The 17,416-nt window shown below is 37.9% G+C and overlaps 1 pseudogene; it reads left to right on the plus strand.

Moving 5' to 3' along the window:
• The window catches only part of LOC105001844, a 32,326-nt pseudogene extending 18,956 nt beyond the window's left edge, over window positions 1-13,370 (plus strand).
• Window positions 13,371-17,416: the final 4,046 nt, after the last annotated feature.

Below are 17,416 nucleotides of genomic sequence, written 5' to 3' on the forward strand. Positions count from 1 at the left end.
AGTGTCAGACTTTATTTTTCTGGGCTCCAAAATCACTACAGATGGTGACTGCAGCCATTAAATTAAAAGACGCTTACTCCTTCGAATGAAAGTTATGACCAACCTAGATAGCATATTCAAAAGCAGAGACATTACTTTGCCAACAAAGTTCGTCTAGTCAAGGCTATGGTTTTTCCTGTGGTCATGTATGGATGTGAGAGTTGGACTGTGAAGAAGGCTGAGCGCCGAAGAATTGATGCTTTTGAACTGTGGTGTTGGAGAAGACTCTTGAGAGTCCCTTGGACTGCAAAGAGATCCAACCAGTCCATTCTGAAGGAGATCAGCCCTGGGATTTCTTTGGAAGGAATGATGCTAAAGCTGAAACTCCAGTACTTTGGCCCCCTCATGTGAAGAGTTGACTCATTGGAAAAGACTCTGATGGTGGGAGGGATTGGGGGCAGGAGGAGAAGGGGACGACAGAGGATGAGATGGCTGGATGGCATCACTGACTCAATGGATGTGAGTCTGAGTGAACTCTGGGAGTTGGTGAGGGACAGGGAGGCCTGGCGTGCTGCGATTCATGAGGTCGCAAAGAGTTGGACACGGCTGAGCGACTGATCTGATCTGATTGAATCAGGATCTCCAACAAAAATCTTGAAAGACATCCTATCTTGTTGATTTTTATCAACAGCTAAATTGTTTAAATTTATTTTTTAATTGGAGGACAATTACTTTACAATGTTGTTTTGGTCTCTGCCATACATCAACGTGAATCAGCCATAGGTATACATATGTTCCCTCCCTCTTAAACCTCCCTCCCACCCTGACCCCACTCTACCTCTCTAGGTTGTCACAGAGCACCGGGTTGAGCTCCCTGTGGTATACAGCAACTTTCCACTAGCTAGCTATTTTACATACGGTCATGTATATGTTTCAGTGCTATTCTCTCAATTTGTCCCATCCACTTCTTCCCCTGCTGTGTCCACAAGTCCATTTGCTACATCTGTGTCTCTATTTTGGCCCTGCAAATAGGTTCATCAGTACTATTTTTAATATGCATTAATGTATAATACTTGTTTTTCTCTCTCTGACTTCACTTTGTATAACAGGCCATAGGTTCATTCACCTCACTAGAACTGGCTCAAATTCATTCCTTTTTATGTCTAAGTAATATTCCACTGTATATATATACCCCAACTTCTTTATCCATTCATCTATCAATGGACATCTAGGTTGCTCCCATGTCCTGTCTATTATAAATAGTGCTGCAATGAACATTGGTGTACGGGTGTCTTTTTGAATTATGTCAACAGCTAAATTTGAGAATTACTGTTCTAAAATTGTTTCCCAACCTATACATCCATGAGTAGACTGTGAAATTAAGTTAGTAATTTTCAGTCAATAAATTCTTGACAAAAAAAGGTGAGAATATTCAAAATAAATAAAACCCCACAAATGTCATCAAGGCTTCAGTCAGTTTTATAGGTCAGGTCTCAGCTAGAATCTCCTGTTAATTTGGAATTAGTTGTATTTTAGCTAAAATAGATCTGTAATAAAACATGAGAATAAAATATTCAACCTGGTTTCTTCTATTTTGTTTTTAACTACAGTAGTTTTTAAAAACCATCTCTTTTGGCTGGGATTAAGAGGAAAGCACCTTTTGTCTTGTGGATCTGACCGTTTATTACATTTTGTTCTGGCTTTTCCTCAAAGGTCAGAGAAAGAGAGCTGTGGTTCTCCCTCTCACAGGGCTTCAGGTAAGGCTCTCCAAAGTTAGGAATAACATAGTTTATTAGATACCCCTTAGTAGTAGACCAAAGCCCAATTACTTACATAAATAAACCAATTAATTAGTTTAAATCTAAGAAAGTAAAATGAAACAAATTTGGAGATAAAATTACTTAGATCTTATTTTTTTCGAGAACTACAGATACTTCCCAGCAGAATAGACAGTCTCACGTCTAAATGCTGGTAATTCTTCATATTTTAAGCAGTCGTTGTGAAATGTTTGTGAAAAGTTACCCATGCTTCTTCATTAAATGTCAGGGGATCCTGCTTCCTTACAGGGAGCCTTCCTTTTGCATAGGTGGAGGTGAAGTGCTCCTTGTTACTGCTGACAGGAGTTCAAGCTCCCTATTAGGCCTGCACTGATACCATCCTGGCTGGAGAAGGGAGAGATAAAAGGAGATGATATCCCTGCTGCTTTTAAGAGACATTTAGTAAAAGAAAAACAAAATCTAAAGTCACCCGTTAGTTATACCCTCTTATTAATTCATGATTTTGAGTGCTTGCCTTCTTAAACATCGTGTCTCTTTAAGGAAATCTGGTTTCCTTGATGGTGATCGTTTTTATATTGACAGAGTTAAAATTTAACTGGTCCTTGGTTGGAGGAAAGCTTGTGAGAACCAGATGATGAGGGTATAAACAGGTGACTGAGCCACAGACAATGCAGCAGTCTAAATCATCACTTTGACACTAGCACATGACTTCAAATCTCAGTGTTACCACTTACGTGAACTTGAACAATAATGGTAAAGAATATAAAAGTAGAAATTTGCATCATGGTAATTTTATGCCAACCATAGGCATAGACAGGGTAACAAATTACTTAATCTCAACCTTAATTTTTGCACTTGTGCATTGGGCATAACTATCTCACAGATATAAGAAGATTAAATGAGTTAATAATCTGGAAATCCTCCCACTACATTTTTGGTACATGCCCCTTCCCTTAGAAAATGGAACTTCTTGTCAATGTTAAGAACTCATCATGTGACTCATGTAATCTCCGTATAAAAATTCACGCTAAGTCTCAAAATATTAGTTTTCACTATATATAATTGTCTCATTTGTTTTTGAATGCAGGCTCGCTGGACCAGCTGTTCTTTCACCTGCATACACCCCAGGAGACTTGCCTGTGGGATACTACAGCCCATAGCAACTCAGGACCCTCCCTTCATACCTTCCAACTGGTGGCACCCATCCTATACAGTACCAATATGGCTGGTACCCTTCACCAAGTAAGTCTGCTCCAGCAACTTGGATGCCAGAGCCAGCTCCTATGCTGAACTGTCCTCCTGGCCTGGAATACTTAGGTCAGGTACTTCACACAAATCCAAATTATTTTCTTATGAAATATGATCTGGGAGATCCAACAAGAAGAAATGAAAAGTTGAAGAGGGTGGGTAAAGGTTAGTGATGACAGGTATCTACTTTGTGAGACTTTAAAAGTGGTGGTACTAATTTAAGAAATGTAGAGGATAGGGATTCTTTTAGTGGGAGGAGTGTGGTTTTCATTAACAGAGTAGGTTGAACTGTAAAATACTCAAGGTGGCCTCTTGTAGAGAATTAGAAAAACAGAAGTAGGAATAGAAAAATGCTATGGTAGATGCAAGCTGGGGTGTCATTTACTAGGAGCTAAGAGTGAACATGAAGAAAGGTGATATGAAAGAAACAGACACTTAACGACCAAATCATCAAGTGGCTTAACCCCTTGCTTTCCCTCACCACTCATAATTCATTAGCCACTCCAGCCCCCACAAAAACCTAATACCTTAGTAAAAAAAATAAGGTGATTACCAAGCATATATGGGCTTCCCTGGTAACTCAGTTGTAAAGAGTCCCCCTGCCAAGGCAGGAGATGGAGGTTCAATCATTGGATAGGGGAGATCCCCTGGAGAAAGAAATGGCAACCCACTCCAATATTCTTGTCTGGAGAATCCCATGGATGAAGGAGCCTGGGGAGCTACAGTCCATGGGGTCACAAAGAGTTGGACGCGACTGAGAGGCTAAACAACAGCAACCAAGCACACATAGCTTCAAGTCAAGTCCATAAGACTTCCCCTCCCACAAAATGGTGATTTCCTCAATCCCTTCTACATAAAAATTGTAGAACCACCCTGAAACCCTGATCAGAAATTTGGGGATAGACAGGTTTGGTGAACAAAATGGTTTACACTCAAAAATTGTACCCTAAGATAAGTCTATTGGTGGAAAACCTTCTGTAATCTTGGCCCATTTGGTTTTGGATGCCAAGGGTTCTAAAGTTCATTGTGAGCAAAAGACTATAATTCAATACTTGTCTCCCAATATAGTCAATAAAATATTCCTTGAGGTTGCCCAGTTCCTTTTGGCAATTCTATATATTGTTAATCTTGTGCATTGCAAACTATTGATACAATGCTATAGAAACAATGTGTGAAATTCAATACAGTTGTATTAGGAAACTGAAATTTAACACAAAAATTTTATTAAATTTTCTCTTTGTAAAACAACTATAAATACACATAAAAGCCATTAAACTGCTAGAGTAACCCCTTTTATAGAATGTTTATAGGTAATACATTTTGGAAAATCATTTTTCTACTCACACACTAATAGAGGAATTTGTCTTTGCAAGCCTAGGGTCTCCTAGACCATTTCCATTTCTTTTAAAATCGTACAGATTCATGTCAATATATGGCAAAAATCACCACAATATTGTAAAGTAATTAGCCTCCAATTAAAATAAATAAATTTTAAAAAAAGAAAAAATAAAATTATAATGCATAATTTAAAAAATAAAATTGTACAACTTTAAAATTACCCAAGTTCAAAAAAGTTGTTCAACTTTTTCTGTTACCTTGACAGATACTATCGATTCACTTTTCCCTTTCAGAAATGGTTTCAGTTAAAAAACAAAACCAGAAATAAACAAAAATAAAACAGGCTTTGGAGCCAGACAATATGGTTTTTAATTCTGACTTTATCTCCTACAAGCTCTGCAACCTTTAACACACTTCTTAACTTGTTGGTGTTTTAATTCCTTCATTTATAAAACAGTACTATCTATCCCTGCCCTACTGAGCATTATGAGAATTATTGACATGTAATATAATTCCTGGCACACAGGAAGTACAGAGTAAATGAGAACTATATTGATGCTGTTTAGTTAAAGTTCCTCCTTGGCTGTGAGTGGAAGGCACACACCCAATCGTTGTCCTGTATCTTCCCTAGATCTTTGAGATGTCATGTGGAAGATATGTAGATCCTTTTAGGACCTGTTAGTGGAATTCTGTCTAGTATAGCAGGATTATTTGGTCTCTGAGACTTAAGTTTGCCAGAGACTCCAATAAATCCTCAAATAACTACTCCTAAATAACCGCAGTTTGTTATGGGGTAAATTTCTCCCACAATGAAGGGCTTCATTTCTTCAGGATATTTTGCCCAGCAGTGGACATTTTACCAAGTAGTGAATATGTTTTATCTTTTAATCCTAGATTTAAGATGCTAGAATATTTTAAAGGGATGGTAAACCATTTTAATGGCCACTTTTGAAATATCACAAGACATTTTCAGACTCCCCCTGCCACCTTTTTGTGTTTTCACAGGAGAAATACTACTGAATTAAACATGGATTGTGTTATCTCTGTCTGCATGTAATCACTCACATGACTAAACACTCATTATTTCAATTCATTTCAAAATGTATTCATTAAACTTATTCAACAAATTCATTAACTTAATCAACAAATCTTTAAGAAATATGGCATTTCAGTCAATGTTCTATGTTCACAGATTAGGAATGATGTAAAACTGTATAAAGTATTATCAGTCTGTCCTCAAGGAGATTTCCTCTCTTAGAAGGAATCAAATATAATAGGTAATGGAACTGTCAAATGTCTATCTTGGGAGTAATTCTGAAATAAAGTGAAGATAAAAATTTACCTAATGGTATTCCCAACCTCCCTTTCCTTTGCCCTAATCCTAGTCACATGTCGCCTGCCCTCTCCAAACTTTTCCTAATTAAAGTATGTGCTGCGGGAAGATCTTGGTGTTTAGTAGTGTATGTGAATGGCAGTCACTATGTTATTTTCTCAGAAGTACCCGTGAAATGATATAAAATTGGACATTCCTGAGTAAAGTCCACTGGCTAATTCACTCTCCATAAGCCACTGAGAAAATTGGCTTCTCTGTGGCTGGTCCATATTAAATTATCATGAACTTCGTGACAAGTCCAGTCTGTGGGAGACATGTCAGATGTCAGCGAGTGGAGGGGACTAAGCTGGGAGCAGTCCATGTCAACACAGCTTCTTCTCAATTCAGTCACTGTAGCAGGAAGGTGATTTTCTAATATTTTAGATAAATGTTTCGATCTTTTACGGTAAAACTGGAGGAAACTGTTTTCCTATCTGGTCATCTCTGCTAATAACCATCTGATCAGGTGCAAATAGGATAATTTCACTTGATAAAATATATTTTTAATTAATTCTATTCCTATTAAGTGAAGTGAAGTGAAGTGAAGTCACTCAGTCGTGTCAGACTCTTTGCAACCCCATGGACTGTAGCCTACCAGGCACCTCAGTCCATGGAATTTTCCGTGCAAGAGTACTGGAGTGGATTGCCATTTCCTTCTCCAGGTGATCTTCCCAACACAGGGATTGAACCTGGGTCTCCTGCATTGCAGGCAGATGCTTTACTGTCTGAGCCACCAGGGAAGCCCTGATGCTATTATTAAAGACAATTTAAAAATCAGTTAATATGCTATATGATCAATTTCTTTTCTAATGCTGACTTAATTCTTTTATTTCTCTCCTAATTGCTTTTTATCTCTCCCAACAGTTGGACTACATACATGTTCTTCAGCATTTTGAGCCTCTGGAAAGTAGGTATAATTCAACAATATTCAACAGTATTTGAATAAGATGGAAGTTTGAATCAGCAACATTATCCAGTAATGAGCAGAATTATCCAGTAGCCACTTTCTTTTTTAGATTAATCCATTTTAGTGATTCAAAGAGGAAAGATTTCTTTTAGAAACTAAGAGAATTATCTTTGTATAATTGTATTTATTTATAAATCATCTAATCATCAAATCTTATATATTATCTGGCTCTTCACTTAGTCCTTGTCTCCACTCCTATAATTAACTTGTATAGATAAGGTGGGGGAAAGAGCAGAAAAATGAAATGACTTAGCAAATGACAAGCAGAAATCTTGATTTGCTGAATTCCAGTCTAGGGCCCTTGCTTTGGAAATAGAAAAAATGAGAACAGTCAACATGGAGACTGTCCTTCATCACTAAAACATTCCCGACCCTTAAAGCAACAGCTGTACATATTTGTTTGACTATAGCATAAAGTTTTTAACTCTTGGTCCTTTTCCTATTTGCAAGTTGCAATTACAGTAATCATCTTCCACAAGCTGACTAATTCATGAAGCAACATACAATCTCATCAAAATATTTTTAAAAGTCAAATTTTCTGGATATAGGTATTATATAAGACATGATCAGTCTTCTTCAATATGGTTTCAATCTTTACTCTTATGTGAAAAAATTTTTTTAATCATTTTACCTTGAGATTAAAATAAATGTTTTAAATTCTAAAACATCTAAATACTTATAAGATTATAAAACATTTTGATGTTTGAATCAGTTGCATTTGTTTCACATGAAATTTTTAAAAAGTTGTTTTTCTTTACATCTGTAACAAATGTTGCACAAATAACTTCTTGAGGACTATTTTCACTACTTCTAATTTAAGATGGCTCTCTCATTTTGTGTTGTAATGATGGCAGGTTTTGAAACTAATTGGAGAAGGAAATGGCAACCCACTCCAGTATTCTTGCCTGGAGTATTCCATGGACAGAGGAACCTAGTGGGCTACAGTCCATGGGGTCACAAAGAGCGGACAGGACTGAGTGACTAACACACTTTGAAACTAATTATAGATACAATGCTGAAAACAACCTGGACCAGATGGTTTACATTGTAACTGAAGATGGAGCCGACTTTATGCAGAATGCTACTGAGACACTGAGGCCCTCAGTGCTCAGGGTCACTGACTCTGTGGGCCAAGAAGTCACGGCAATGCAGAGACCTTTCAAATGCACCTGTTTCTGTTGTCCCTCCTCTGGGCAAGAGGTCATAGAAAGAAAGTCTAATCCATTGTTTCTTCCTGATCCAACTCTTCACCACATGGCTGTGCTCTTTCCAAAACCATGGAGATGGGGATTGTCACTGGCTCTGACAAGTCAGTATGGAAGAAGATTTAGGGGAGACGGAAATTTAATTAATCAATTAATTCACCTGAGGAAAATCACCAAGGGATTTTCTTTTTTTTTTTTTTCCCAAGGGATTTTCTTATGGGTTCTTGCTTTTCAGTGATAATTGGTAGGCCAAGAACAAATTAGAATTGTTTAGTCAGTGTCCACAGTTCTATCAATTGTGTGTACTGAATTAGAAATGTACCTGTCATGGAGAACAGTAGTCACACACTTACCTAAAGGTACCTTTGGATCCCTAGATAAGGTGTTGGTAAACATACACTTAGGCTTTTAGTATTAGAAGAGATTTTAGGTAATTTTACATAATCCATCACACCCATGTCTTGCTACAGATAAAGAAAGAGTGGTTCAAAAGAGTTAAGTGCCTGATGATGGTGTTATGTTTGGCAGGTGGCAGTGCCAGAACTAGAAAGCAGATATTCTGAATTATGGCTTGGTTGTGCATGTGTTTCTGTCACTTCAGTCATGTCTGACTCTGTGACCCTATGGATGGTAGCCCACCAGGCTCCTCTGTCCATAGCATTTCCCAGGCAAGCATACTGGAATGGGTTACCATGCCCTTCTCCAGGGGATCTCCCCAACCCAGGGATCGAACGTGCATCTCCTTCAATGGTAGGCAGAATCTTTGCCACTAGCGCCACCTGGAAAGCCAACTCTTCTCCAAATTGTTTGTTTGCTACAAGGAAAAGAAAAGCAGTTTTAAAAAGAGGCCAAACAGAATTTTGAATTCCAGATATGTCACCCACTTAAATGTCTACAGTTTATTTAACGTCTTTGGGACCCAGTGTTTTTGTACTTAAAAATAGGCACAATAATATCCACAGGATTTTTTAAAAGACATGTTTATTAGCATTTACTAGATGTTAATTTATTTACATTAATAATTTAGTAAATGCTGATACTTAATGATTATGTGATTCAATTTTCTGTATAATAGAGAAAATAATAGTACCCATCACTTGGATCTTTTTGAGGATTAAATAATAATAAATGTTAACTGCTCTGAACAGCACCTGGCACATAGTACACTGGTGGCAGAATGTTATTAATATTTATTTCCAGGTATCATACTTTATCACTACTGCTTTTGTAATAACAGTCTTATATTTGGAATTGAACTTTGTTTCTAATCCTTTATTATTTTGGATATACTAGGAATTTTTCTTCATATTCATGGTTTGCATTTTCTTCCAAGATTAAAGTAAGCCATGATGTAGTGTGGCTCCATGGTAAACAATCTATCTACCAATGCAGGAGACACAAGTTTGATCCCTGGGTTAGGAAGATACCTTGGAGAAGGAAATGGCAACCCACTCCAGTATTCTTGCCTGGGAAATCCCATGGACAGAGGAGCCTGAAGGGCTTTAGTCCATGGGGTCATCAAGAGTTGGACACAACTGACTACACACACACACACATGCTTTAGTAAAGCTAATCAAAATTATAGACTTACTCAATTCATGGAACATTTATCCCGATAGGTTTTTTTTTCTGATTTTTCCGCTTAACATTTGTGTTATGTGTGTATGCATGTTTAGTTCTATGAAATTTTATCACCTGTGTGGATTCCTGTATTCACCACAATACAGATACCGAACAGTTCCATCACCACAAATATCCCCTTTTATAACCACATCCACCATAGAATTAGAAAGGGAGCTGCCTGTTTTATAGCAAGCAGTAGTCAAGCCTCCTCTGTGTCCTGAAGGAAAACATAACCCCATCCTTTAAAGTTTCTTTCTGCAAAGATATCCTTGGAGCGTAAGAGTGAAATACCAGAGAACCATGAAGGGCTATCTCTCCCAAAAATAGTCTCCCTAGTCCTTGAATAAGTTAAAAACATATGTAGTGGTGTGTGTGTATGTGTATGTGTGTGTATAAATATAGCATCTTCACCTTGTCTCTGCTTCACTGGCAGCTGGAGGTGCAGTGTCCTCCTAGCGTCACCACTGGCTTTGTAGCCGAACACTGGAAACTGTGCAGGGTGGAGTACAGCCTCCAAAATGAGAAGAAAGGAGACATGATGGGAGTGCTTGGGCCATGTTCTACCTATGGCTGTGGTTCATTCTATTTTTGAGGTAACCTAATGTTAAAATCGGAGAAGGCAATGGCACCCCACTCCAGTACTCTTGCCTGGAAAATCCCATGGATGGAGGAGCCTGGTAGGCTGCAGTCCATGGGGTCGCTAGGAGTCGGACACGACTGAGCGACTTCACTTTCACTTTTCACTTTCATGCATTAGAGAAGGAAATGGCAACCCACTGCAGTGTTCTTGCCTGGAGAATCCCAGGGACGGGGAAGCCTGGTGGGCTGCCCTCTCTGGGGTCACACAGAGTCGGACACGACTGAAGCGACTTAGCAGCAGCAGCAGCAGCGATGTTAAAATAATGTATTTAGAATTTCTCTATGTGGGCAGATTAGCCTCTGAATGATCTTGTTTCAGTCCACTTTCACATAGGAGTGAATTGAGGTTTATAATATTACTCAAAAATGAATATAGGACTTTCCTGGTACAGTGGATAGGAATCCACCTTCCAGTGCAGGGACACTGGTTCTACCCTTGGTCCAGGAAGACTCCACATGCTGTAGAGCAACTAAGCCCATGTGCCACAGCTCCGAGCCTGTGCTCTAGGGCCTGCGAGCCACAACTACTGAGCCCACGTGCCACAACTCCTGAAGCCTGCACACCTAGAGCCTGTGCTCCGCAACAAGAGAAGCCACCGTAATGAGAAGCCTGAGCGCTGTGACCAAGAGTAGCCCCTGCTCACCTCAACTAGAGAAAGCCCATGTGCACCAACCAGTGCAACCAAGAAATAAAGATTGCTTTTTTAAAAAGCTTTAAAAAATAAATAAAATAAATACAGTAGTATGGTGAAAGAGTTAATTACCCAGCTGACATCAAAACATTTTCAAAGATTGCTAATGGGTTCCATCATCCTTTCCCAAAATGAGAGGTCTTTTTTTTTATGATTTCAGCAGTTGATAAAGGTAAAATATCAAAAATGTTCTGAGAGATAGCCTGACCTAATCTATTTTTTAATACAAACAGAACTTATAACAGGTCATACTATAGCATTTTTTCAGTAAAAAAAAAAATTGCCTTTCAGTGTCTACGAGAAATTTCTTATTATCTAACGGTAAGATTTGACAAAAGAAATTTATAGAAATATTTCCAGGATTTTTTAAAGATTCTTTTCTGAATGCTTGACAAGCCAGCTAAGTTCATCATGTTTATCCAGTAAACTTCTCAAGGTCCCATATTTATTTCACCATGTTATCCGGCATTGCTTATCTGATTAAAAAAGGCAAAAGTTACTGTCGCAAAGAGAAAATGTGGCTGAGCTAAAGAGTGGGAAGGATGGAGTATATTATTCCCATGAGCAAGTGACATTAACATATTCACCATATAGTAAGTGCCAGGGTCTCCCTTTTAGAAGCAGAAGTCCTTTGGTGTCCTAGGATACCTTAAAGACAGTGAGTTTAACCTATAAAAGCTTATGAGTATGTGGATTTTATGAAGTGCACAGTACCATACCTCCTTGCTTTTTCATGTTGCTTGCTAAGCTGGAGGAGAATGAGAGAGTCATTTCCTAGGCAGGTTGATAGGGAGTCTAGGGGTCCCCAAGGAGAGAGGGATCTGGAATTCTCAAAGAGGAAAAAAGGACAAACTTTTTTTCTTTGTCCACATTCCTTAGGATTATATACCAATAAGGTATCCTGCCTAAGGACAGTCTTTGGATTCAACCTTCTGTTATTTTAAAATGTTAATTATGGGAGTATACCTGGTCTTTACAAGGATGTATCTTGCCTAAGGACAGTGTTATCTTAAAATGTAAATTATGGGAGTAGGTCGGAGGAGATCTTTACAACCTCCAGACATTCTTTGGATTATATAACCTCATTGTTAACACTAGCAAGCGGGTACTCTTTCTGCCCCCTTCTGATGCCTATGTCAGAAGCTTTCTCTATGTCCTTTATACTTTAATAAAACTTTACTACACAAAAGCTCTGAGCGATCAAGCCTCGTCTCTGGCCCCGGATTGAATTCTTCTCCTCCGGGGGCCAAGAATCCCGGTGTATTCGCGTGATTCAACAACAACCTTTCAAGAATCCTCCCAATCCCCAGTCCTAATCCTTTGCTATATTGAGAATAATTTAGTAATTAATTCAAATAATACCTCATGACACAAGTTCCCCCTAATGCTTCATTTAAAGTTGAAGAAAGAGCATCGGCCTGATAATTTTAAGGTATAGTCCATTCTCTACATTTGCCTCTCTATTCTTGCCTTGCAAATAGGTTCCTCTGTACCATTATTTTAGACTCTCTCTATATATGTGTTAATATATGATATTTGTTTTACCCTTTCTGACTTATTCACTCAGTATGACCAACTCTGGGTTCATTCACACTACTGCAAATGACCCTTTCACTCCTTTTTATGGCAGAGTAATGCTCCACTGTATACATGTACTACATTTTCTTTATCCATTCATCTGTAGATGGACATTTAGTTTGCTTCCATAACTTGGCTGTTGTAAATAGTGCTGCAATGAACATTGGGGTGCATGTATCTTTTTGAATTATGGTTTTCTCATGATATATGCCCAGTAGTGTGATTGCTTGGAGAAGGCGATGGCACCTCACTCCAGTACTCTTGCCTGGAAAATCCCATGGATGGAGGAGCCTGGTGGGCTGCAGTCCATGGGGTCGCACAGAGTCGGATACAACTGAGCGACTTCACTTTCACTCTTCACTCTCATGCATTGGAGAAGGAAATGGCAACCCACTGTAGTGTTATTGCCTGGAGAATCCCAGGGACAGGGGAGCTTGGTGGGCTGCCGTCTCTGGGGTTGCACAGAGTCAGACATGACTGAAGTGACTTAGGAGCAGCAGCCATGTGATTGCTGGGTAATATGGTGGTTCTATTTTTAATTTTTAGCTCTTAACTAATTGCATAGTGCATAACCCTTCTTAACTATAATTTCCTCATTTGAAATTACATTAAGTTCTAAGTCCTTTTCCTGAACTGTTTTTATGCTCTCTCAATATAAATTGTTTCTAATTAGAAAATTAAAAATGTATTTTAACACTTTTCAATCATCACAAAGTCTCATTCTTGTCTTTCTAGATAAGATTACTTGATGGCATATCTAGCATGGGCAGTATCACTCGAAAGTGGAATGGTATGTTATCAGCAATGAGCGATGCTGACCACATTGAAATTCACTTCCCATTAGACCTGGATGTGACCATGAAAGCCATGATTTTTGGAGCTTGCTTCCTCATTGTAAATCTGTCACTTTTGAGTTATCTTGAAAGTGTTATTCTTTCTGATGAGGAATAATAGTACAGAGTGCTGGGAAGGGAATAAATGTGAGAACTAGGATACCTCCTGTCTCTGCCACACTCGGTAGGTACATGACTTGTGACACGATTCAGTTGAAAAGGTCAGTCAGTAAATTTTTAACCTACACTGAACCCAGGAACAGTCTCTAGTACATCTGAAATGTTCAGTGAATGCTAAATGAGTAAAAGTCCTGTTATTTGTAAGACATGGCTGGCTATTTAAGGGGAATCAAAGATAAACAAAATAGTACTATATCCCTCAGCAAATGTAAATGAATTAAATATGTAACTAGATATGAAGCTTCCCAAGAGTTTCTAATATAAAATAAATGCAAAGTAATCTTTTCCAGACCGTGTCATGAGACAGGTGTCAATTATTTCTGTTTTTTAGAGATAAAACTAAAATTTTTCAGGGGTTCATAGTAGGCAGATGGGAGTACTGAGGAGTCTCTTCCCTCAAGTGGAATTGTAATGAAGGGAGTTGGAAAGAAAGGGAGAGACTTGAAAGGTCCTGGAAAAGAGGGTTGCAGAACGGGCAGAATTTAGCTGATACAAAAGCTTCGTGAGCTCACAAGTTCAAAGTTCCAACAGAAAACTTGATGAGGCAGCCTGCTGTCTTAACTCTGTTTTCCCAGTCCCCTAGAGTAGGCTAGTGGTCAGTGCCACTGGAATATGTGGTGGGGCAGGGAGAGGTCTAGGGTTGCAATGACCGTGGTACATCTACTCTTGAGATCAAAGCTATATTCTGTTTACCCAACCAAGTGTGTATCTTAGAGCATCTATCCATGTAACAGTTTTTGGATTCTAAGAAATAAAAATATATGTACAGTAACATAACACATTATAAGGCAAATGATTTACATTGGAAACCTATGTATAAATGTAGTTAAAAAAATAAATTCTAAAAATAAGTTTTAGTCACATATAATTAAATAGCTGAATAGTTGCCAGTTACATTTTCCCATGGTTCTTAGTTCTACTGCTGATATCAATAAAGGACCAGTCATGTGAAATCAAACAACTTTGTTATATATAATTTCTAGGTTTACCTTAAAATTAAATGCAGACCAGACTTATATGCATCTGGGTAGATTATGAGGAAAAAAATCCTAATCATGAAATAGGTGGATAATGTAACCAATTACTTGTAATAACAAAGATGCTAACTGTGATGCTAACGATGATAAGGGCAGCTATTCCTTTTTAGTGTTTTTGTATTATATGCATGCTTCTGGTTCTAACTACTTTCTGTGTAGTAACTCATTGAATTCTTACATGTTAGATAAGTTACTATGATGATTCCCATTTTAGAGATGGGAAAACTAGGGTTAGTTATCTTGTGCAAAGCCATCTAGTTGCAAAAGTGTCCAAAAGCCACTATTGAAGATGACTGCAGAGACTATACTTTAAACCACTGTGCCGTGTGCCTCTTTCATCTCTGTGTGATCTCTGGTTTCTTTCTGTGTTAACACAGAGGAAGAGAAACAGGATACATGGTGGAATGCTGCTTCATGTATTTTTGAAATTTTAGGATTATAACTGGGAAGCCCATGAGGCTCTAAGGAGGTCTTGTCTAAGGGTATGTTTTTCCTTCCTTTCGTGTCTCAATGGTGCAACCAACTGAAGACCACTTTTTATGTTATTCTGTCAATTTGGTGCTTCCCAGATCCTGTATATGTTTTAAATGTGAAACCCTAAACAAGTACAAATCTTGATTATGAATTCTCAATGGACAGTTTTCTCCCTACCTCTGGCACAGACTAGTGCAGTCAAGCTTTTTATTAATCCTCATTTGCCAGTAATTTTTCCCTGGTTTCTCTTATACTGGATTGTGTCCCTTAAAGGGTTCCCATGTTATAGCTGCTACTGCTAAGTCACTTCAGTCGTGTCCGACTCCATGCGACCCCATCGACGGCAGCCCACCAGGCTTCTCTGTCCCTGGGATTCTCCAGGCAAGAATACTGGAGTGGGTTGCCATTTCCTTCTCGGGAGGGTCTTTAATACAATACATTTATTGCTCAGGCCCACTGTCTTGCCACAATCAGTGAAATAAAATTGGAAATTGGCAACTCTTAGAAGCCAAAGGAAATGCCTGTGTAATACATAGAATTTTCAGATTTTTCCTTACTTTCTGCTGCACAGATTTCTCTAAATTTCCTAGGAGTTTGGCTTTGTATGGAAATAGGTTTTAATTATGCAGTTTAACCTAGAACAAGGGTTTGAACTGCAGGTCCACTTGATGCAATTTTTTCCAGTAAATATGTAGCACAATGCCGTGTGATCCACACTTGGTTGAATCCACAGATGCAGAACTGTAAAGGTATATGTGGATTTCTGATTCCCACTGCCCACATTGTTCAGGAGTCAACTGTACTTTAGTTAGCACTTTTAGAGTTTCACATTATCTACTTTGAACATTCCAGAAATGGAAATGACATGGTTTGTTAGTGCCAAGAACATAGGCAGAGTGCTCAGACATCAACATAACAATTAAAATAATTTTCTCCTTGTGAATTAATTGTTTGCAATGACTAAAAAAGATCGTCCTTTTTTTTCTGTTTAAGATAACATATGCAATGTTTTGTCAGATGGCATTCATACAGAATTTCCAATTGTCTGAAAATGTTTGTTTCCACTATTGTTTATTATGTAAAACATCATTCAATTAATATAGGATCAACTTACAGAAAAATTTATCTTGGAAAAATTGATGAAACCATGTTTCTTCTGAAAATTTCAAGAGTATGTTTGCTCAGTTATTTTCACTTAACAGTCATTGAACATTATTTACTCTTTTTTTTTTTTTTTTTTTGCTAAAAACAAGCAAAACAAATTTTAGACTCTTGCTCATGCAAGGATAGGCAGATGAGGGATGCCAGTGAGAATAATTAAAATGACAAAATATTTATCTAGTTTTTTAAATTAATTTTAATTGCTGCTCGCAGCTGTTTCTGCCCTCTCCACCATAAAACTGAATAAAACAAGCCTACAAAAGGTGGCAGCACTAGCTCATAGCTTTTACTAAAATATACTCATTTTCTTAGCCAGAATTATGCCAGGTCTAATCAGTACATTTTAATAAATAGAAGCAAAGGGTTTTAGAGTTAGAAGAAACAGGAAGAACTATCTGCTCTACATTCTAATGTACAAGTGAGAAAGCTGGAAAGGCCTAGTTCATGTATCCAAATTAGTACCAGAAATTAGTACTAGAACCAGAACTGTGATTACACATCCCCCTTTTTTGTCCAGTATTCTGGCAATCACACCAGAAATTTGATTTAAAACATTTCAAGGTACTTTCATAACAGTGACATTTTAATTATTAATTATTCTAAATTAATTCTAAACTATCTTAAACTCATGCAAACAGGGCCCATTTCAATCATCCAGACTCATCTCACAGCAGTCCTCTAACTATGGTGGAAGAGCCAAATTACTCTGTTGCAGAAATAAACACTTTAAAAGTGTCTATGTCATGGATTATATAGAGGTTTATTTTATTTTAAATGTCGATACACTTGTATCTTTACTTTCATGGCTACCATTCACATCTGAGTTTAATTTTTTTATTAATATAACTGCTTTTAGATTTTTTTGTAAAAGGATATTTAGCATTTGACAGATTCGCTTGCACTGAGGTAATTTAATTATTGGTGGCACAATATCAGATGAGCACAGACAGAATCTAATCACTACCTTGATTAGAAGAAGGGAAGTATATTTAATGGGCAGTCAGATACAGTGTGCCCAGATATAATCCAGCCTTCCTGCCAGCCTGACAGAAGACATGCCTGGGGATGTGAGAATATTTCATTCAGAGGTCTAGCAGACTCAGTCAGCTATGGAAATTATTCTGGGTACCGCTACAATATTTCCATGAGTTTATTTTTATTTTTTCATCAGTTTTAACGTTTGCATTTTTTGTTCTGTTTTCTCTGTTTGTATATTTCTTTCTCTTCTTTTGTCTTTGTGTATTTCTGTCTACATGTAATCCATGCCGTTTGTTTGTGATATGGCTATAGCACCTGCCTGGAAATGGATATC

This window comes from Bison bison, unplaced genomic scaffold (assembly GCF_000754665.1).
Source record: "Bison bison bison isolate TAMUID 2011002044 unplaced genomic scaffold, Bison_UMD1.0 scf7180017864384, whole genome shotgun sequence".
Taxonomy (NCBI): domain Eukaryota; kingdom Metazoa; phylum Chordata; class Mammalia; order Artiodactyla; family Bovidae; genus Bison; species Bison bison.